This window comes from Columba livia, chromosome 5 (assembly GCF_036013475.1).
Source record: "Columba livia isolate bColLiv1 breed racing homer chromosome 5, bColLiv1.pat.W.v2, whole genome shotgun sequence".
NCBI classification, from domain to species: domain Eukaryota; kingdom Metazoa; phylum Chordata; class Aves; order Columbiformes; family Columbidae; genus Columba; species Columba livia.
The window spans coordinates 28,254,295-28,276,058 of record NC_088606.1 but is presented as its reverse complement, the minus strand read 5'-3'; the positions used below and the strand labels follow the sequence as shown (position 1 = coordinate 28,276,058).

At 40.6% G+C, this 21,764-nt stretch overlaps 1 long non-coding RNA gene across 1 annotated transcript in view; it reads left to right on the top strand.

The window, feature by feature from the left end:
- The window catches only part of LOC110358770 (uncharacterized), a 34,836-nt gene extending 14,173 nt beyond the window's left edge, over positions 1-20,663 (top strand). The window contains exons 3-4 of the long non-coding RNA XR_010472908.1: positions 17,358-17,477; positions 18,337-20,663. This is a non-coding gene — a long non-coding RNA (uncharacterized LOC110358770). The remainder of the gene's footprint in view (positions 1-17,357; positions 17,478-18,336) is intronic.
- The last annotated feature ends 1,101 nt before the right edge of the window (positions 20,664-21,764 follow it).

Below are 21,764 nucleotides of genomic sequence, written 5' to 3'. Positions count from 1 at the left end.
CACCATGATCCTGAGAGCGCTAACCAGCTGTCCCTGTCTAGCCCCCCAGGGCTCCCCTCACCCTGTCCATGGCCCAGGACCCCATGTCAGTCCCTCAGGGCCGCCAGACCCTGCCCCAGCAACGCTGCAGCAGGGCCGGTCTCCAGCTCCCCACAGCCCTGCTCTGTCTGGCCACGGACCCTGCTGAGCCAGCCCCATGTCCTGGCTTTGTCCTTGTCCCCAGGAAGATGCCTGATGCCCAGGGCTGCCCCAGTCTTTACTGGGGCAGTGGGAAAGGCCCTGTCTGCCAGCCCCTGCTCTGCCACCCTGCCACAGCAAGCTCTCACCACTCCTGGCCCCCGGGCACCCTGACACAGCCTGCATTTTTGTATCATTTTGGGCCTACTTAGCTCAAAAAGCCTTGACATTCATTTCACTAGGTGTTGGACTGAGTGTTTATGTAAGATAAAAGCTGCCCTTTTGCAGAAAGAAAGCCTTTGTGAAAATTTATGCCCACACCAATTTACATATCAAAATTACATTTCAGCACACTACTCTAGAAACCTTCTCCCAATCTTTCCTGAGCTCTTTGGGTAGGGGTTGCTTCTTTTTCCTCCTGTGTCTTCACATGCCCTCCTGGACCATGCCAAGTGCCCTGAGGCAATAGAAATAATAAATAAGGACCATAACCTCACAGTTAACTCGCTATTAATTATGAAGCTTGGATAGGGGTCCAAATGAGCTAATTGGAACTGAACAGGAAATCATCTTATCATCCTGAGAAAATTCCACCATTTCATAAAGTCTTCAAAGTCCCAAACTGGAGCAAGACGAATCAAGGCCAAGTAAAATCTTTTGTACCCAAACTTGATCAGGTAGCCCCATGACCTTCCTGTCTTTCTTGTTCCCATTCTCTCCATCCCCAAAATGACTACTCCTTTAAACTTACCTTAGCTGAGACTTCAGAAAAAATTTCCTTCATTTTTCTTATTTTCTGAGGTGGTTTTATATTAAAATTCAAGATTCAACTACCTTGGAAGTTATTTGAATGTATTATTAACAAATCTACCAAGGAAGTCGAGTTGTTTAAGAAGAAAAAACTTTTTTCCTTATTGCTTAAGAGATTGAGGATTTGGGACTACATTTCATAGAACCGTAGAATTTACACAGAACAGTATACCTTTGCATAGAACAGTATACATGAAATACTAGGCAAAAAAAACCCTGTTTATTTCACTTTCCTCCTCTCTATCCCTTCAACAAAATGCTAGAGAACACTCCCAAATCATCTATGGGCCATGCAAAGAATCCTCCAAAAACTCAGGGAAGGTAAACCTTCAACAAGATACAACTTCCAACACAACATCCAATCAGATAAAACTCAGTAATTCAATGTGACATCTTTTCAAGCAGAAGCAAACAACAGCTCCTTTGATGCCATCATCTTTCTTTTGCCAGGCATTTTAAAAGGCAAAATGTGAAGGTTACAGAAGTCAAAGCCTTATGGGAATAATTTTGTTAGTATTTTGTTAGAAGTCAAACAGAATTAGACTGTGCATGGACATTCTAAAAGGTAACAATGATGTAATGCTCAGGCATATAAATAAAGAGAAAATATGGACAGGCATTGAAATTGTGGTGGTGTAAGATAGATGTTAAAGATAATCACAATTTAGACCAAAGCCCAAGTGCTCTTATGTCAGTTACATCAAGTAGGACAGAAATGCTGAGTTGAAATATAAAGGAAGAGTCGTTACACAGAAAAAAAAAAAGGAACTGAAAGTACTTTGTTAGAGCACAAGGAGGCTGAATACCTCCAAGCGTTCCAATTTGTAGGAGGCTGCATAACCTCCAAGTCCCAAAAAGAAATTGCTTCTGAAGTTGCAAGTCCTCTCCACAAAATCCTTTGTCAAATCTTCCAAGAGGTCATACAGCCAGAGGCCAGCAAAGGAGGAAAAAATATAATGTGGTTAAATAGATGATCATTAGTCTGACCACAATTGTTCACAACTTTTTAGAACAAACTTTAATGGAAAGCATAATTAAAGACATGGAAGGAAGTGGAAATAAATGCTGCCCAGGTTTACTAAAAGTAGAATATGCAAGACTAAACAAGTAAGAACTTATTAAGGCTTAGCTGAGGCAGCTGATTCAATCTATCTGGACACTGGGACAATACTTAGTGTGATGTGGCATGAGAGAGAAATCATCAAGTCAGAAACAAGAGATAAATATAATACTAGATTATAAATTAGAAGAATTGGCTAAAGGGACAAATTAGGAGTCTGGAAATAAAGGATAATTAATAGGCAGTTTCTCAGGATTATGTCTTAGGATAAGTGTGATTCATGTTTTCTTTAATGAATCTGGTGCAAAAATGTGATTGCACCATTAAAATTTGCTGTTATCTCAGAACAAAAAGACACCAATACAGAGGAAAATCATATTGTTATTGAAAAATAGTTGAATGACCGTGAAAACTGGAGTGAGACATATGGGACAGAAGTAATTTGTACCAAGCATAAAGTCATGCGTGTGGGTCAAGTATTCTTGCTATAAATAAATCTGTTGGGAATAACCAAAGAGGGAGAAAGTCTGAGAGGGATGGAGATTCCTGGATGATTATGAACTACCAAAATAATTCAGATATGAAAGAGTCAGATTGTACACCAGGATTTTATCAGGCAAGATATTTCAAGGAGATGCAAAAAACTACTGAAATTTTTTACAAAGCACTAGTAAGATCTAGTTGATCCATCCCCTGCCTGAAGAACATTAACTCCAGATAGGGCAGATGTTATTTATTTGTCTCCCCATTCCCTTATCATCCAATCTGTCGAAAGAAACTTAAGTTACATCTGTACTACAGGTTCTTAAAGCATGCTCCATGTGTTTAGCTTGTGAGCTGTTCCCCATCATGCCCCAGTTCCACATCAGGACAAGGCCATATTGTGCCTTGCTTTCCTCTTTTTTCCCTTATGTCCTGTTTTCCATGGAAAGGCACCTTAGATGTCTGGGATAGAAGGAAGCCATGACATACTGCAACGGGTTCTCCAATTTGAACAGAAGAGGGATACGCACAGCAGATGTTGCAGGGAGCAGCATACATATTGGTTGAGAGAGATGACTGTTTTTTCCTAACAGTGTGAAGACTGAGAGGTACACTGTCTGTAAAAACACAGCCACTGAGCAGTGGGAAAAGAGGAAAGATAAAGGAAAAGGAATCATCAAAAAAGAAAATATTAGCTCAAGAACAAGTTCAATAAGCCAGCAACACATTTCAAAAGAACACATAAGAGAGGGCAGCTAGGACAGAGTATCATCCCTCTAGCCTTGAAAGCAGTAAGGTCCTGGTGTAGGCTTCTAGTAGGAATAAAATCTACAAAGAAAAGCTGGATTAAAACTGAGCTCCATCAGCTGTTGGAGGAGTTTGCATGATCTGGTTGTCTGGCTGTAGCACTTCCAGTGGCCTAGGAGTTTTCCTCCAGAGCTAATTATTAGGAATTTGTCTAATTTTATCACACTGTAAATTCTTTTTAAACAAAGCTGCACTTCCAGAAGTAGGTAGTCCATAGGCAGGGTCGTTTCTACTGCTCTTGCTCTGCAGTGTTGCAAAAGAAATCCTTGTAGTGCAAGTCACTTCTTTCTACCTCTAATGCACAAAAAAGTATTTCCTATTGAATAAAATGGCAACTATTCTCTTGATCCTAAAGAAAAGTACATCTGCTGCACAGAGAGAAACTATAAAGGAAAGATGGAAACACTGAAAGCAGTTTGGAAAAAAAAAAGTCAAGGACTCTCATTTCAAATTGCCACCTTTGACTTTGCTTTAGTAATTTTTCAAATATTATCTCTGTTCTTCCTTTTACAGCATCTTCAAAGCCATCAAAGACAATACAACTGTAACAACAGTGCTCAGGAGTCCTTTCAGAGGCTATATTGAATTTTGTCAGCTACAGATTTTGTAGTAAGGGACAGAAAGCCTGGAAACATGAAGTAAGGAGTAGGAATGAAGATTTCTGACCCTGCTGCTAGAGAGCAGCAGACTATTTTAATAATTCAATGAAGGCTACAACTTTGTGTGTGGTTCATGTTCCACTTCCTTTGAAGAGGATCCCCATAGAGGGTCAGGGGCTTTTCCCACTGACAGATAAGCAAGGCAGACAGCACAACTGGATTTCAAAATAACTGTTTTACTATTCATCTTAGAAGAAGCTGTACATTTCTGTAAGCTTCAACCCTACCAACTTCCCAGGAAAATCCATACTATTTAAAAGGCTGTTTAGGAAATTGGCAATCAGCTTCAAATGTATTAGAAGGGGAATGTAATGAGAAAACAATAGATATGATGTTATAACTTAGCATACCATACAATCCAGCATTATCAATAACACGCTCCTTTAGAGGAAGAAAAAACTGAAAGTAGTGGTGAAACTATCCATTCATAAATTATCATTTGTCACACACGTGCACTTAAAGGGATCACAACATAGCCTGTGACAATATGTCAAGAGTTTTCTGAGATAACTGAAACTTGGTGCCCTGCTATTTAGCTTGAAACCATTCTGCTCTGTGGCAGCTGAACAGATGTTTGAATTTCAGGAACTCTTCTGAAACTGTCAAGGGAGGATGGAAGAACTGTAATCTTCAGCTGTACAGCAACAGGGAAGCATGATGTAGTTTCTCAGGGTAAGATTTCTATATGAAAAGATGCTCCAGGTTTCATTCCCATGCAAGTGGTCAAGGTAAATGTCGGCATGGATTGCACATGGCTAGATAAAACAAGCAAAAACCCTGAGTATTTTTGTGGTCTGTGAGATTTTATGTTGAGATTATTATCTCAATTAAAAAAAAAAGTACAGTTTTTTCTGCAGGAAAGTTTAAGGCTGTTTCTTTACTGTAGCAAAAAAAATTAGATTGTAATAGATCAGATAAAATAATAGAGATCTTAGCAGGAGCTAAAGGCTTGCAACTGCTAACAAGCTGCTTGTGAAGCCAGTAGCCTTTTTTGTCTTAGATCTGATGTACAGAATACTCATTTATCCTTAAAAGGGTTCCGCTGCTCTCTTACTGCGTGAAGGAGACCCATTCTCTGACTTCCCTCAGGCCTGCTCTTACAATCCTGTTTAAAATTATCTGGTCCTTCTTGGGCTGGGCAGCTCTAATGTCTGTTTGGGACCCCTGCGTGAGTTGCTGAGCTGTGGACAGTTTGGGACAGTTCCATAATAAATTGCTCTTGTTCTAGGGTGAAAAAGTCTGACTTCACTTCTAGACTTACACACGATATTTCTTCTGAGTCTGAACCCTCTGCTTATTTGGATAACTGTAGCCAAGAACTTGAGTATAAGCTATCCAGGTGTGTAGTAGCCTGTGGGAGTTTCCATTACTGCTCCAAGGGCAGGAGGCAGCGCAGGGAGGTGAACACATGTAATTGAAGTGAAATTCAGTAATTGCATTGGACAAATGGACTGTTACTGCCTTGCAGATAGGTGAAGTCTTCTACACAGGCATGAATAGTGCTCTTGTCAGAATATGCATCAACACAGAGGTGAGGTTTTAATCATGGAATAGATGCTACAAAGTATATAAAAAAATCAAACAAATTTTGGAGTGGGAGTAGAAAAAATAATTCAAATCTCAGGAGAAAAGGAATCTGTAATACAACGCTTTTTTTTTTTGCTGACCATGCTGTTGGACTAGAGGATATTTGGAGGTAACTTGTCAATTGCCCAATTCTCTGCCTTTGCCCAGACTTCTTTTCCCAGACTCCAGAAAGGACTCATTATATCAAGTTTTAATATCTCATTCCAAGTTAATTCACCTTGCTTCTTTAATTGCAATTTCAGTATGAATTTAGATGACTAACTTATGCTGGAATACACCATAGATGTACACAGTCTTTTCCCCTTTGACCACAATGCCAGGTAAAAGGATCATGCCTGATGTGCTCCTGGTGTATCTCACTTTTTTCTTTCCCAGCTGCAGTTGCAGTCACCATTCCCATAGGATGGCAAGCAACGGCAAGGAGGAGGAGTGTGTGTTCCTCAGATTAAGGGTTGATAAAGTACAAAATATGCAAGTAGCAGGTTGCTCTCCCACTGTTTTGGGATGCTTTTCCCACTTAAGGAACGGGAGGAAAAATAAATATGATCAAGAGCAAGGAAAGTCTGTGTGAGGAACAGTTTTAGCTGCAAGTGAGAACAACATGGCTGCAGAGTCATCTGTCATGTGAGACTAGATAAAATATGGTCTGATTGCAGTAGATGAAATGCACTTCACTCTGATGAGGAAGTAAGATCACCAAAGTGTCATTGTTATCTGAGTTTAGGGGAAACCCTAAGTAAAACATGGAGTTTTATCTGAAATATGAACCAGTTTTTACAGTATAGACACCCACATTTGAGCTTCTTAAGCAAATTCCTCTTATGGCTAGGGAAAATGCATACATTTCTAGTGTACAAATCATCCTGAAGTAGATTTGTCAAGTAGAACAAACGAGTTGTACCTTAAAAGTGTTCATTCCTCATCACTGGACGAGTTTAGATATTGTAGATGGTGAAGCTGCATATGCCTACAGTGACATGAAATTACTTCAACTATTAAAATTAGCCCTTTATTTACTTATTCTTCCAGCAGAAATATGAAAACAAATTCTGTCTATGTCTACAATATTAGACACAGGCTCAGATAATGGTGCACTATACCCAGAAGAACCAAGTTTCCCTTTGTAGAGAGCAAATTTTTAAGAAGGTGAAGTGGATCGCTTTCTCATGTACTATTGTGCAGCTCATCAGAAACTCATGTAGGCAGAAGCTCTTTGAAAATATGTTACTTTCCACTACTTTTGATGATTACCCTTGTCACAGGTCTCCTCTCTTGTTCACAAGCCTAAGAACAAGTCCTTTCCACTTTGCCATACAAAGGCCGCGAGCAGTGATTGACAATCACCACAACAGAGGTTTTCCACAAAAAAAAATTTGAGGTCTGAAAAAATAATAGCAAGCTTTCCTCTCTTTTCTGTCCCCTCTTGTGGTCATAGTCACTAGCACTCACTTTCCCTATTCCCAGATCACTTCATCTTCTGGAAAAACATCCAGGGTTGTTAGAATTGCTCTTCCCAAATCTCTCTGCTTTCTCCACGAGAGAGCTGTTCAATAGCAGTAAGAGGTGACCACTTTTATTTATTTTAACTCAAGGGAAAAATCATCAGGAATAAATGAAGGTCACATCCCCATGAGCGACTTATCTGTAGCAGCTACAGCAGCTCAAAGCAAAGCAAACCCCATTTGTAGAGGTGCTTTCTCTGGCAAATGGAGCAGACCTGTATGAACTGCAGTGCCTGGCCATCTGCCTGCCTGGCACACCAGCTGGAACAAGCAGATTGTAAAGAGAATTTACAGCTTGCTGAAGTCTAAGTCTGTAGAGAACAGTTAGACTGTCTAGTCTGGCCTCTTGTTCCCCCATGTAGCTTAATGTTTCACACACATACCCTCTACTAACCCCAAAACCTTAGTTAAATCTAATCATTTTACTCCTCCTCAGCTTCGCTCTTGTGTGCTACAGGGAAAGGTGAAAAAAAAAAAAAGAACACCACACCAACTGGCTCCAAAAAACTTGTGGCAACGTGCAAGCAATTGCTTAGGTAACATGTAGTCAGTGATCCAACAGGTAAATCATCCAACATGTGGCAGAACAGGGAAAAAGTCCAAAGACACAGATAATCCAGCTTGTGGAAAAATTCCCTAAGCCTGACACTCAGCCTGACCCTGAGCATGTGAAGACAGACAGCTACGAGGCCCCAGTGCCACCATCTACTGCATTAGTGCCCACCACAGTCCAGGTAATCTCTAATTCAAACCCACAAAGAAGCTTCACTCTAGAACACATCCAAGCCAATTGCAGATGAGGAGGAATAGCAAGAGCAGGCTGATCTCCTTTCCCTGGATCTAGGCAGACAAGGCTTGAAAGTCTGAATGATGAGATCTGGTGACAGTTGCACTGTAAGGCTACAAGGGTTGAAGAATGTTGAGAGATGTGCAGATGGTCTTCCCCGTCATCTCCTTCTCAGCACGCCAGAAACACAGCTTCAGAGACTCTCAGGCCAAAGTGGACAACTTTGCCTGCGCAGATGTCCAGCTCACATCCATGCAGAGAGGCTGGAGGATGTCTGCCAGAACCTGAATTAAAGCCTGTGTAGTCCATTTTAAAAATAATAAAGTTTAGTGAGCACAAAGGTCCTTTGGACGGCAGTTCAACTACTTGTTACCTTCCCAGCTAAAGTAGCACATCTCATTTAATGGCTGAATCTGTTCAACTTCCAGCCACTGGATCTTCTTACTTGTGTCAACAAGACTGAAAAGTTCCGGACATCTTTTCCTAGCAAAAATATGTACACATAATCACTGCAATATCTTCCCTTTGATTATTTTAATAGTGCCTAGATCCAGCTCTGGCTTTTTTATTATTGTTATTAGTTCCTCTTCCACTTCTCTCTTATTCCTCTCCATTGAAAGCTGCCTGACTGATGGCGAAGGGAAAACGTGAACAAAAATAAGCAAATGAAAAAAACCACAACTAATCTGCACAATCAGCTTTTCTGTTTTTAGACTGGTTAGATTATTTAAGCATTTTTATTACCTCTGTACTAGTCTGGGAGATTTTTCTGGTATTAGAATTTCCCAGTTGATATATGTTTGTTTTATTACTATTGCTTACTGATAAACTCATAACCAGAGTGAACGGAAAAGTTTCCCTGATAAAAGAATGAATATAACCTATCAGCACAGCTTGAAAAGTTACTTTTGAATTCAACAAGTTTGTAGCCCTGCACAGATAAATTTAGAAGGATTTTCAATGGCTGACCAGTTGCAAATTTTATTATAAGGATTCAAGAACAGACATTACCTATTCAGTCTGTCCTCCTCTGTGACTACAGAAAGATCTTGTCTTGTGCTAGAAAGAGAATCAAAATTCCCTTAGCACAAAATCTCTGAGTGTGTTAGACTACTAGCTTATTTATTGAGTCTATTTACTGCTGTTGATGGATTGTATACTAACACAATAAACAGTGTCTTGAGGGAATGAAAAATATTTCTGCTTTCATTAAGGCTCTAACTTTTCTTTTTCTGGAAACATTTTCCTTCTAGGGTCCTCAAGGTGAAAGCAGACACCATTTGGTGCCTTGGTATAATAAAGTAAATATTTTCTTTTTCTAATCATATTAACCTTGTGATCTGTTGCCACTGGAATTTATATTCCTGGGAAACTCTGCGAAGTTATAGTTTCCCTCTCCAGGAATACAGATATGTTGCTGAACTCTACCCATTTCTGAGCTAGTTTCAAACGAATGAAGAATTTTCTTGATATCAATTTCTGTATCAAGAATGAAAAAGGTGAAATTAATAAAGTGTCAGCGATAATTGATATTGTACCCTAAAAATGTTATTAAGCTGTCAAGCTTCTGATGAATTCACATAAACATACTTAAAACCAGGCTGAACCTTCCTTGTTTAAGTTTGATGCCAGCTTTATTTCTTGTTTGAGAACAGAAGCAGCTATTGGAAGAAGCAATGAGACATTCCTACACTGTCCAGCAAGAGGTCTGACATCAGTCATGGAGGGACAGAACCAGAGTCAGGTGAGAGAGCAGGGCCCACTGGGAGAACTTCTTAGTGGGAAAAGCATTGCTCTCAAGAGGTTAGTGTGAAGAGCTAGCTGTGAAGTCAGGCAGAGCTGTGCCCCAGTGTGTACCCAGCGAGTCTCAGGACCCCAGGGTCATCTATTCCATCTTCCCACAGGCACTCTTCCCATCTGTTTTCCCATGCCATTCTTACACCCCTTTCTGGCAGTCTCTGCACAGAAAGAGATGAAAGCAGATCAGACTTTAACCTCTCATTCACTGGGAAGTAGGTCTTACACTGTGTCCTGTGCAGAGGTTGTCGGAAAGCTAATGAGGTGTTCAAAACATGAAATGGTTTAAGTCAGTGTCAGGTACTAGATGATAAAGATTCATCAACTCTCCGTGGAGACTGGAGTACAGTAAACTAGCTTATCAACCAGAGGCCCTAATGCCCAGTAGTCAGTCATTAGTATCTGTAATAATAGGTGATCAATGTCAATGCGAATTTCCTGTACAGGAGCCTCCAAGATTGCTGCAAGGCATTTCATTCATAGAACAAAGAAAGGAAACAACAGTGGGAACTCATTACTTCAGAGGTTTCCTAAACTCTTTGGATTGTCTAAAATAAATATTCAAAAGAAATCATAGATGCAGTTTGATCTGTACTGAAGTTGCAGAGAAGTCCATCAAGGATCCCTCACAGGCACAAGGAAGGACAGCATCACCTTTACATCAGACTTGTATAAAACACACTTGTTCTTGCTTCAGAGCCTGACTTTATTTTCTCTGAAGCGTGGAGCTGTTGGTGGCAGACAAATCCCTCTTATTGCCCATAGGCATTCCTCAAAATATATCAATTATCCTATCCAGTTGCATTTCAGATGAATTATTCTCTGGTTGCCAAGGCAACCAAATATGTAAAATGAGAAAAAGCCATATTTTTTTGTTCATGCATACCTGGGCTGCCAGAGCAACCTTAGAAAATGGAACACCTGAGAGATGTGCATGCAGTCGCAAGGGGACACAGTTGTTATCAGCTGTGGGATGTCTGTCTGCAAAGCCTCCCACCCCAGCCTGTGCAGTGGCATTTGCAGCACTGGAAAGACCCAAGGGCTTTGGACACCATTACACTTCCCAAACAGCACGTGAGGAAGTAGAAGGCAAGCACTCATGGGAAAAGCAGACCATCCTCAAATGTCTGCAGTTAGAAAACAAAGCTTGTAAAGTCTGTACTAAGAAATCTCTGTGTTTAACTGTATTTCAGCCACAATTCCTGTAAGGAGTAGAAGATGGTTTACTCTCATTGACACTTGCAGACAAGCTGTGTTCATTATCAGCTCGACTGCACACATTGCTCACAGGCCACCAGCAGTAATTTTCTTTATATAGGCAAGACTTCAAAGCTAAGAGGAAAGACCAATCTATAAGCAGACTTAACACCAAAATACTTTTAATGCTCTTGGTATCAACTTGTGTGTAGACTTGTTCTACATAATAAGGGAAGGAAATGAAGAAAATTAAGTTAAAAGCTTCTTGAAATAATCTTTTAATCCTAAAGTGGGGAAAAAACTAACATTAGAATGGTGGCCTGGGTGGTGACCTGCAAGCAATACATTTACTGTGAACATCACTTGCCTATCTCTACAGTAATACTTCCTTTCTCAGATTTAAATGTTTATTCAGTAAGAAATTCAATAAATAGTAAAAGCCTTCCTGTGACAGAACACTACAACGCAGTGTGGAACACCAGCTCTCTAGACCCTTACATGAAGGCATATTCAGGATCTCAAGTTACAACACAGCTGAATAATATTACACACATACACACAAAAGGTGTAATTTATAATGTATGTGTATTCTACATTTCAAAGGGGTTTCTGTTTTCCAAAACAGTCACAGTTTAGAAACAAGCTCAGCAGGGAATGAAGGCAAGAAGTGGATACATTTCTGCTTGATATAGGCAGAAGGGCAAGGCTCTACACCCTCACCTAGGAAGGAGTTTAGAAAGCCCTTTGTGCCAAAGTTGGCATGATTGTTATTCCTTCTCACTTCCAGTTCCATGTGTACCACTGAGCTGAGGCAGGTGCCACAGTGACATCCCAATCAAACAGCCGCCAAGTATCTCTTAGATACTGACAAAAGAAGAAACTGCATTAAAAGATATATCTTAATTAAACATGTCCAGAAAGTGTTAATAAAAGGAAGTGATGGAGTACACAGGCCAGGTTACAATTCAGTTCAGTCATGGCACCATGTGAAGCAAGTACTGTGACAGCCTGTGACATATGTCACACGTGGGATGGGAGGTGAGGGCAGACAAGGAGCCCTTTCCTTTTCCCATCCCCATAAACTTTGAGCCAAGCTGCAATGTAGAAGCTGATATAATCATGCTGCAAACCATCATAATCTACTGCAACATACCTGCTGCATAAACGAGAACCCTAAAGAGTTTATAATCCAAGAATGGTAATAGAAAAGTAGAGGCTATAAATTAAAAACGGAAGCCTAGCAAAGAGTTAAGATCTGGGCTGAAGATGGGCCAGTGGCCTAATATGAATTACTAGAGGAATAAAAGGAATGATCAGCTTATCCTTACAGCAAAATGTTAATTTTCATTATGTATAGTTATCAGCCAAGAGAGTCTATCTGACTTGCAGTCTGTGAAAAGAATAACAGTAAGTTTATGTGTTTGTGCAACCCTGAAGGTTAAAACCGTCTCTATCCAGACCGGGGCAAAGGAAAAGGGCAAAGAAATACATTAACAAAGCACAGGGAACAGTGCAATACAGCAGCAAGCAGCAAGCACCTCAGGTACTTCACGAATTGCTAAACAGAAAATGTCCTTCTCTTTTGCAGTAATTTTCAAGCTTTTTTTTTTTTTTTTTCCCCTCCTCAATGGAAAAAAAATAAAACCTGACAGTCATTTGTAGAAACCAAAAGTGTTTTTATGTCCTTTTTCATGCAGAGGAAAACCCCAGAAGAAGATAATTGCCTGGGGAATGGCCTGCAAGGTTACTGAGCCAAGTCCATGTCTCTCAGCATCTCATTCTCAATAAATGGTGTCTCACATCTCAGGCCAGTGACATCATTATTCAACTGTAAAACACTAGAAAAAAAAAGTCAAAGTTTTCATCCTTTTATTCTTATTAAAACTAACACACTTCTGGAGAATACGCTGCATTTGACAAAATAACATACTACTCTGAAAATATACTAATAAGGTCTACTTGGTTGTATAACAAACCACAGAAAGACTCTTCAACAGCATCAGCTGAAGCCAGAATCAGCCACAGAAGTGAATAGCTAGAGGAGCACTGTATGTTCCTGTCGCTGTGGATTTAGCTAGGCACCAGAAGGTTTCTTAAAAAGATGCCCACTTGCTGAAGAAAACAATTCTAAAAGGTGACCCCTGAATATGTACATTTTCTATGTCACTAGCATTTACCAGAATTGATTTGTTTGCAATTCTTAGAGCCCCTCTGTTAAAGAAGAGATTGATCTTTGCTGTAGTCACCTCTAGAAACCAACCATATGCCACAGGCTGTCACTTTGAGCAGCATTTGTTATTCTTCAGAAGGAAAGTGTTAGAGATGCTTTTTGACTTGGAAACACATCTGTTGTACAACTGGGAAAGCAAATCGACTCGGATCCTTTTGCTGTGGTAGCAACAGCTGTGGCAATCGCATGAACACCAGGTACAAACCACAACCCCATTCCTAACCAGAAGTGTCAGAGGACACTAAGTTCATATCCATTCCTCCATTCCAGCACAATCAGTCCATTTCTCTATGGGTCTCCGAAGCTGTTTGTAAAGCCTCCAGTGACATGGACTGCACAGAATCCATTCCAATGTTTCCAATATATTCTCATAGCTTGAAAAATAGCTTTAATGTCTTGTACAAGAATCCCTTGCAGTTCTATAGCCACACTGCTGCAGCAGACATGGACATGTGTTGGTCCTGTCCCTCCAGCACTTGTACCTGGTTAAATTTACCTCAAAGCTGTCACTCATTGCTCTAGATTAGGCAGCCTCATTTCTTCCAGGCTTTCCACACAGACCATGGTTTCTAAACCTCTGAAAGTTCTTGCTGTCCTCCTCTAGTCACTGTTGATCATCCCCCCAAATGTCAGTTGTTCAGCACATACAGGGACAGACTCTGCTTGCAAGATCTTCTGGTATCATCTGCCATTCATGTGTGTTTGCTCCTTAGCTACTTCCCCATCTAGAATCTCCAGGGTTTAGAAATGAGTTGTCTGAGCCCGGAGGCCACAGGGAGATCTGATCACACCTTTCTTATGATACCTGATGTACTCCACAGTTAAATAAGAATCACTTCAACTAACAAGATTCTCATTTACTGTATTGAGCATAAGAGTCTTGGTCTGCAACAGGTCTCTGCAGGGAGTCATATATTGTGGTAGCATAAAGTGCTACCATCTCATTTGCATTTAGGCAACAAAAAATATTCCAACAATAATCTGCTGTACTCAACCTATATTATCCAGGAACGTTTAGACATTAAGGACATAGATTTATGTCTATGTGTGCAAGGATTTTTTTCTTAACATAATAATGCAGGGTACTTAGGAGGGCACAATGCTGCTTTTTAGATTTCTCCCTTTCCAAGAAATTAACATTTCTATAATCACAAATTGCACTGAAATCAGCACATCTTATCTGCAGCATATTTCCTCACACTTAAAGATTAAACTATACATAAAGGCCCTGGGAAAGCACGTAATGTAGTTGTTTAATGTGTGAGGAGGAGGAGACGGCAACTGTGCAGAGGGAACAGTGGGTCCAGTGGCATGAATGGGGTCCAGCGGCATTTTCTTCCTAAAGCACGCACTAGACAAGCAAGCACAGCATGTTTCATTAGAAACAATGAAATCTCCTTTTCAGCTAGCTGGCATTTTGGCAAGGCTGCTGATAGATCAGGAGCTCAGAGCACAATTTGTTTGCCATGCTGTAGCCTACTTTTGTTTAATCAGGCAGCCACTGTTGAATGTGTTCCTGCTGTCAACAACAAACCTCCAGACCCGCATTCACGCGTCAGGGTTGTGTGCATGTGTATATGTGTGTACGTGAGCTCTTGCTCATTCTGTGATTAAAATTGTAAGCACCTACTATTTTCAGCCTGAAAGGCAGCCAAAACCTTTTTGTTCAAGTTGGCACAGGGAAGTCTCCCCGTGCCCATTCCATCGTATTAGCAGCACTCCATAAAATAGCAAAGGAGAATGGATAATTTTTAAACTTTTTGTTCCTGGAATGTGATGGTTTCACTTGCAGCCTGGAAGTAAAGGCAAATCTTGCCTTTGTGCAGGATGCATTTGTGAGGTAATTGCAAGCTCTTCAAACGCAACCAGTCTCCTTAGCACTGAAAAGGCCCAAAGATTTTAATTAAGGGCCTGATCTAGCTCCTGCTAAATAAACTGAATCAAACTCCACCAAACCTGCTTCTCATTAAGGTCCAAAAGTTTGTTTCACCACAACTCTAGTAGGAGCACAAATGAGTCTACCATTGGATATTTGGACATTGTTTCCATCTTTCAGAAAACATTCTCAGCGGTAAGCTGAAAAATAACACTTGCAAACTTAAAAAAGGTGGTGTGGAAACATTGCCTCAGTAATCAATTAAAATACTTCATTGTTCCCTTGATCTTTCATGTATTGGAGTCCTGACAAGTCTGTTTTCTGTGGTGCTCTGTGTTAACTAAGCTGACAGCACCTTCCAGTTGGAGACACTCCACAGTACACCAAAAGCTGCAGACAAGAGAGGAGGCACTGACTGACAGAGCAGGACAATACAGAAGTTCAGGTACCTCATAAGACAGCACAGCAATATTTCTAGATTTTCAGAGAAAAAAAAAAAAAAAGCAGCTTTCAGTTTGTTGAATTTTTAAAACAACATTTTCCACAAAAAAGAGATTTTTTTTTTCTTTTTTAGTTTAACCAAACCTTGAGGAAACTATTCTTTCTTTTCATTTAAAACTACATTTGGCCAACTGAAGGAAAGACGATCCACTTATCCAATAATTTCTCTATAGGGACCACATAATAATGTCTTTTTCCTTCTCCTTTTTGCCCTCAGAAAGACCTGTGAGACTGTCTGGATGCAGAACATAATATCAGAACTACTTCAGCAAATGTTGACATGTCTTCATAAATACGAAGCTCACGCAAAAATGTGCATACATTCAAGTATGCTCTGTGCACTGTATTCAGTAAACACCTATAAAAGTACTGACACTTATGAAACCAACTTAAATATCACAATATAAAAATATCAGCATGACAGCAGAAATATAACCTGTATAACTAGGAAGTTAAAAGACTCTTGAATTGAAGACAGTTTATAGACTCCTCCCTTGATGTTACCGTCAGTTTCTTCCACTCCACAAACACATTTTTAAAAGCATTGAAGTAATATAAAGTGTCAAAGGAAACCAGAAGTAATAGCATGTTTAAGAGATGTGTACTGACTTTGTTACCAGAGGTCTCTTAGATCACAGTTCATACATTTTGCAGATGCCTGTGCTTCACTTGGAGGAATTTGCACCATTTGAATTTTAGTTTCCACGTGTTCAACCAGTTACCAAAGCTATATTCTGTTAAGAAAATAAGTGCAGAGGTTTGGGGTTATGCTCTCTATGTGTGTGTATCTGTGGCAGGGGACTGGGCAAAGAGGGGGAAAGAGGCAAAAAAGGCAAAACTTTTTGGAGAGGAAGGGAGCAATAAATATATTAAAATGTCGCTGTTTCCTTTTAATACTGTAAATAATAAGACTGCAGTCATAATACCCAGAGACGTGAAGACATCTAAACTCACTAACCACACAGCCTGTAACAGGTTGCAGAAACCTCCGCAGAAAGCGACTCTGGTTATTTCATGGGTCCAAGCAAGCCCAACATCTCAATGGATACCACTCAGCACAGCTAAAACCCTCAAATTTCACATAAACCATTTAAAACGTTAAATGAAACAAGAGGATCCAGAACAAAAGCTATGAGCTTCCAAGTACTTACGACCAGGTCCCAGTAACTCCACTGGATTTTTTTTTTTTTTTTTTCCACATGCTCAAGGTATAATCCCTTACAATTCAGTCACATTCTCTTTGGAGTAATAGATATTATTTTCTGCCTCTCTAAATTGCCCTTGAACTTCAGCTGAGCAGCATGTTCTGCTTCCCCTCCTGATTAGGACTGTTTAGAATTGCTGTGTCCTGTTAAGCAGCTGGCCTGTTTCCCCTCATAGCAAGCAAATTGTTCTCCTTCCAATACTAGCTATTTTTAGAAATGAGAGCTTCTGGATTTAAAAAAGTGTTGCATATCGAGACATCATCTTTTGCTCTCAAACTTTATTTTTTTTAACCCTTGTGGTGAATCCGACTTACCTTTCCATTATGTTCACCTCTCCCTTTTGCTTCCCATCACTAATTTGGTTGCACTAGGCCCATCTTAAAACAGCTCTAATGTTTTGCGAACAGGAAGATTAGAAGATAGACAAAGGTGAGCCTGTCAACTGTATTGAAGTCATGGGTGTTTGGATGTACTGTTACAGCTCAGCATATTATACCAACCAGTTTTCATCCAAGACTAAATCAGAGAATGCTGTTTTAAAACTGAAGGTTGTATAAGGTCCTAAGATTTAGCTTTATAGAAGATCAGACTCTTAACACATGATCTGCAGAGAGGTCTGTGGACTGTTACTAAGGAATTTGCATGATAAGTAAGAAAAATAACCTATTTTTCTTTTAAGTTGAAATGTGCATTGCTACTAGAGAGCAGTGAGACAACCAGACAACCACAAGCTGGAAAAGACCACCAACGAGACTGTGACCGCAGCTTACCCACTGGGGAACCACTGCCACTTAGCAAGGTCAGATTTACAAAAGTGTTTTTGCACCAGTTCCAGCACCTCCCTGCAGGTTACACTGCAGCGATGTGCTCTCAGACAGATTTTTAAGTTCTCCTTCCATTAACTCTGGAGCAAAAGCAGACTTAGAGGGAGACAGAAATAAAAAGACAAAGCATTAAGAGGAGAAAAATGAAGTCAGATTGCTCCTAGCTATTTCCACTGACTGGAAGCAAGGAATTGCTAATAAGAGCTGCAGTTTAAAGTGAGCTGTGCTTATGTTAACATGAAGTTCCAATGTGCATTTTGCATCCTGTATTACAGATCTGAGTCGAGGAACAGAGCCAGAGCTGGGCAATTTAGCACTCTGTGGAGCATGTATTAAAAGGGTCCCAAAAGTAATTAGACAAATTGAATGAAATCTGACTTGATAAGCAGGGGTCATCCTGTTCTTTGAAGGCTCAAGATGGAGACCAAGGGGCCAAACAACTAGTGATTGAAAGGCACAGCTAATTAAAGTGCCTGCTATATTAATATTTATGTTAAAGTTTCCAGTAGGTCTGGCCTTGACCTGGCAGTTGGGTATACATTGTGTGTCCTTCATTTTAATAATTTTCAACATTAATTCTCCTATGTTTATGAACGTACTTAAAACGGGATGTTATACCTGCCTCTTCCACACTGAGACTAAAATGGCCAAGAAATGGAAAAAAGACTGGAAAAAAGTTAGGTAACAGTAACTTTGAAAACAAATCTCTCTGATCTAGTTAGCAGAAAAAAAAAAAAAGGTAGGAAACAGTACCATTTATTAATTATTTCTATCAAAAGCTGTCAAAAATGCTTTTCCATCTTTATGATGTTTTATCTTCATTTTACGGGTAAGGAAACTGAGGAACAGCTGTGAAGGCTCACTGTGAGATGTAATCACCAATCATTTGAGAACCACTACAGTCTGCGATACCTGCACAGCAGTACTCCAGAGGTGTGGACCACTCCAGCTGAAAGAGAGTGGAGCTGCAGAAGCTTCCTATTTATGTGCAGAGAATTACTTTCTCAGTTCATCAAGAAAGAAAGGGAGGAGTTCATCAAGAAAGAGGGAGAGCAGGGGAGGAATTGCTACACATCAAGCCCTACAAATAAACAACACAAAAAACATCTTCTCTTTCCTTGCTGGAATTAAACAAAATGGCTAAATTTAATTTTTCATTGAGTTGAAAATGGAGAATACTAGATGCACTTGAAATAACACAACAGAAACCCATAGGTACATTCAGATGGGAAGGGAAGAGAGGAGATGAGGTCAGTGAGGCTGTGAAGAAGACACGAGGCTACCTCTCCCTCCACTAACCGCCCCACGCGCTTGGACTGACGTTGGTGGACATGACCCTTCCCTGACCATGGCCTCCATCTCCTCAAACCCCCGAGCCCTCCTTCCCTGCAGATGCCTGACTTTGCCCACCAGCCCCTGCACACACTCTGCCACATGCAGAGGGATCTCGTCACCCTCAGGTCAAACTCACAGGTGCATATTCAAGTGGCCACACAGGTGAGCGGCCTGGAAGAGCAGCAGTCCACAGTGCTGGGGCTGCCCCTTGCTGAAGCCACTGCCATAGTGCTGCCAGCCGTGACATCTGCCAGCTTTTTCTGTGGGAAAGCAAGCCTCATGCCCACCTCGTGGGAGGGCCCCACCACAGTGCATTCTCCTCCCATCACTCCTGGGCAAAAACAGAGATTTAGTGGCTGGCCCAGGAACAGAGCCTGAGGCTTCCCTTCCAGCCCGAAGGCTGAAACCGCCCAACAGCTGCAAGTAAAAACTCGTTTCTTTCACCTCATGTCTTCCCCTTCTGGAAAAATTTAATTAAATTTGAACTAAAATTTGGCAGCTTCAGCCCAGATCTATAATGACCAAGACATTATCTTTCAGAGAATAAACTTCCACAGGAGAGAAAAAAAAGAAAAAAGGCAACTAGTTTAAGTCACCTCAACTTTTATTTTCAGAGAGGGAAAAAGACTAGAGAATCTCATGAAGTGCTGCTCATTCTACAACCCTACTGCTGTCAACAAGACTGTTGATGTGTCATGCTAGACTCTTGAGGTTTGAAATATCCACAGGTAGCAAGAACATTGACTTAAACAATTTGCCTATGTTAAGACAGACTTGGGAGTTATGTCCTGGTCCTCTTTACCTTGCTTTGTTTCTAACACTGAGGTTTTGCAGTGAAAGGGCTAATCAAGGGGGAGGATGACATTTCCAAGACTCACATGAGAAGCGCAGCACAATCCAGATTCCATTTAAAATTATGCATATAGCGGGATGAATAAAGATTTTCCAACTTGGATGATTTCACTGCCAAATTTCAATAGTCCTTTTAATTACATTATTGTATTTCTATTTTAGATAACAAGAGGGTATCTGGTATTTTATGTACAGTCTGCAGAACTAGATGCAACTATTGGCTTTCTGGCACCTTGCCTCTGTGTCTGAGAGAGTTATAAAGCTTGGGCAGCTATGCCAGTACACACCATTGTTTGTACCTGCTGCAATTCAGTTGTTACAGCAGCAGTTGTAGCAATCTAACAAGTAGAACACCCGCTTTACTGCCTGTTTTATTACCAAGACAGATAAAATTTGTACAAGTAGTGCTCAGGGAACCAGCATATAACAGTACATCTGAATTAAAAACTAAAGTATTATCTAGCTGAACTCATTAGCATTTACAGGAATGGGTAAACAGATTTGTTTCCCCCATCCATTATGTTGCTCCCTGCACAACAGCCATTTGTTCTGAGCCTCTCTTAGCAACTTATTGGAAGAAAACAAACAGATAAGATGGCAGTACTGACTGGATGAACAACACTAATACCCCTGGAGAACATGCGAGAATACTGTAAGATTTGTCTACTATATACCTTCCAACAGTTAGCTCAGCAGATTTGATGTTTCATGTACTAGAGTTCTTCCCAAACTTTGTAAACAGAATACAGGAAAATGGCTTTTCAGTCTGAGACCCAAAATGGGACTTTGGCATCCCTAACTCCCACCCTTGGGTGCCACTCCTCTCCTGGTAAGTTTTCAACTTACCTTTTTTCTGAAGGTGTGTCTCAGGAATTCGTGACAGTTTTGAGTACCTCAAGCATATTTCTTCCACGATCAAAGACCTAACAGCTGTATCTACCTCTTGCTTGGGGTGCTGTTCTCACTTTGCACCTAGAGCTTCCTGCAAGGCATAGTTCTTCTATAGACTCACAGAGGACTACAGCAGGTAGCGCCATAACATGAGGATAACATCACTTACAAACATAAGCTGTATCTAGAAGCAGCATCCACCATACAAACTTTAGAAATCTCTCCCACATCTTCCCAGGACACAAGTCAGCATGAACAGTGCTCCAGCTGAAAAGGGAGCTCAGTAGATTAGGGATGGTTAGAAATCTAGAGCCCAGGATGGGTGCCAAATAAGTCTAGTTATGCATAGACTACAGAGACATTCAGGTCAGTTCAGAAACAGCGGAGGAGGATCTGAGAGCTGATTAATTAATAGACTTTACATAACTGGATGCTGAATAATATTCTGTGTAATAAATATTACTACCTCTTCATGTGCCGCCTGGGTGCAACACAGGCCAAAGTTCTGTTTTTTCAGAACCACATGGGGTGTTTTCCCTCAAGGTAGAGTTCAAAACTGTTGCATATAACACATTGGTAAGGAAGCATTTCTGCTCCTCAGTATGATTTAAAGCCCCCTGACTCTTATTAAACACTGTACAACATAGTGAGTAGTATTTGCTATACTGTGGGCAACTTTTAATCTAAATTTTTTTGTCAAAAGGAATTCCTCATATTGTCTCTTGTTAGTACTATATCCTCATTTAAATTTTTAGTATTTTTTTGTGCTGAAAGAGAGATACATTATTGATACAAGCTCATTAATGAGAGATGTCTCTTTTCAGTCATGATCCAATATGTAAACCACATCATCGTGCTGCTTGGAACCCAAGGAAAATGCTATCTCAGGCATTTCAACTGATTTGCAAACTTTTCCAGCAAAGGGCCTCCAATATGAAAGTCCTTGGGACAGCAACTGGCAGATCCCCGTGACTACAGAGACAGACCTGCAGTCTGTACCTACACACAGTGGTGCCAGCATTGGGATGCAGCTGGCACAGTTTGGTTCTACATACACCAGTAGCAAGGTCAGATTTGGTTTTCAAAACCTTTCCCCATCCCAAGCCTGGCTCAAGCCCATCCCCAGTCCTGTTGAAGCGGCTGAGTTTGGTTTCCCTGGATGTTTCTTCATAAAGCTCCAGAGC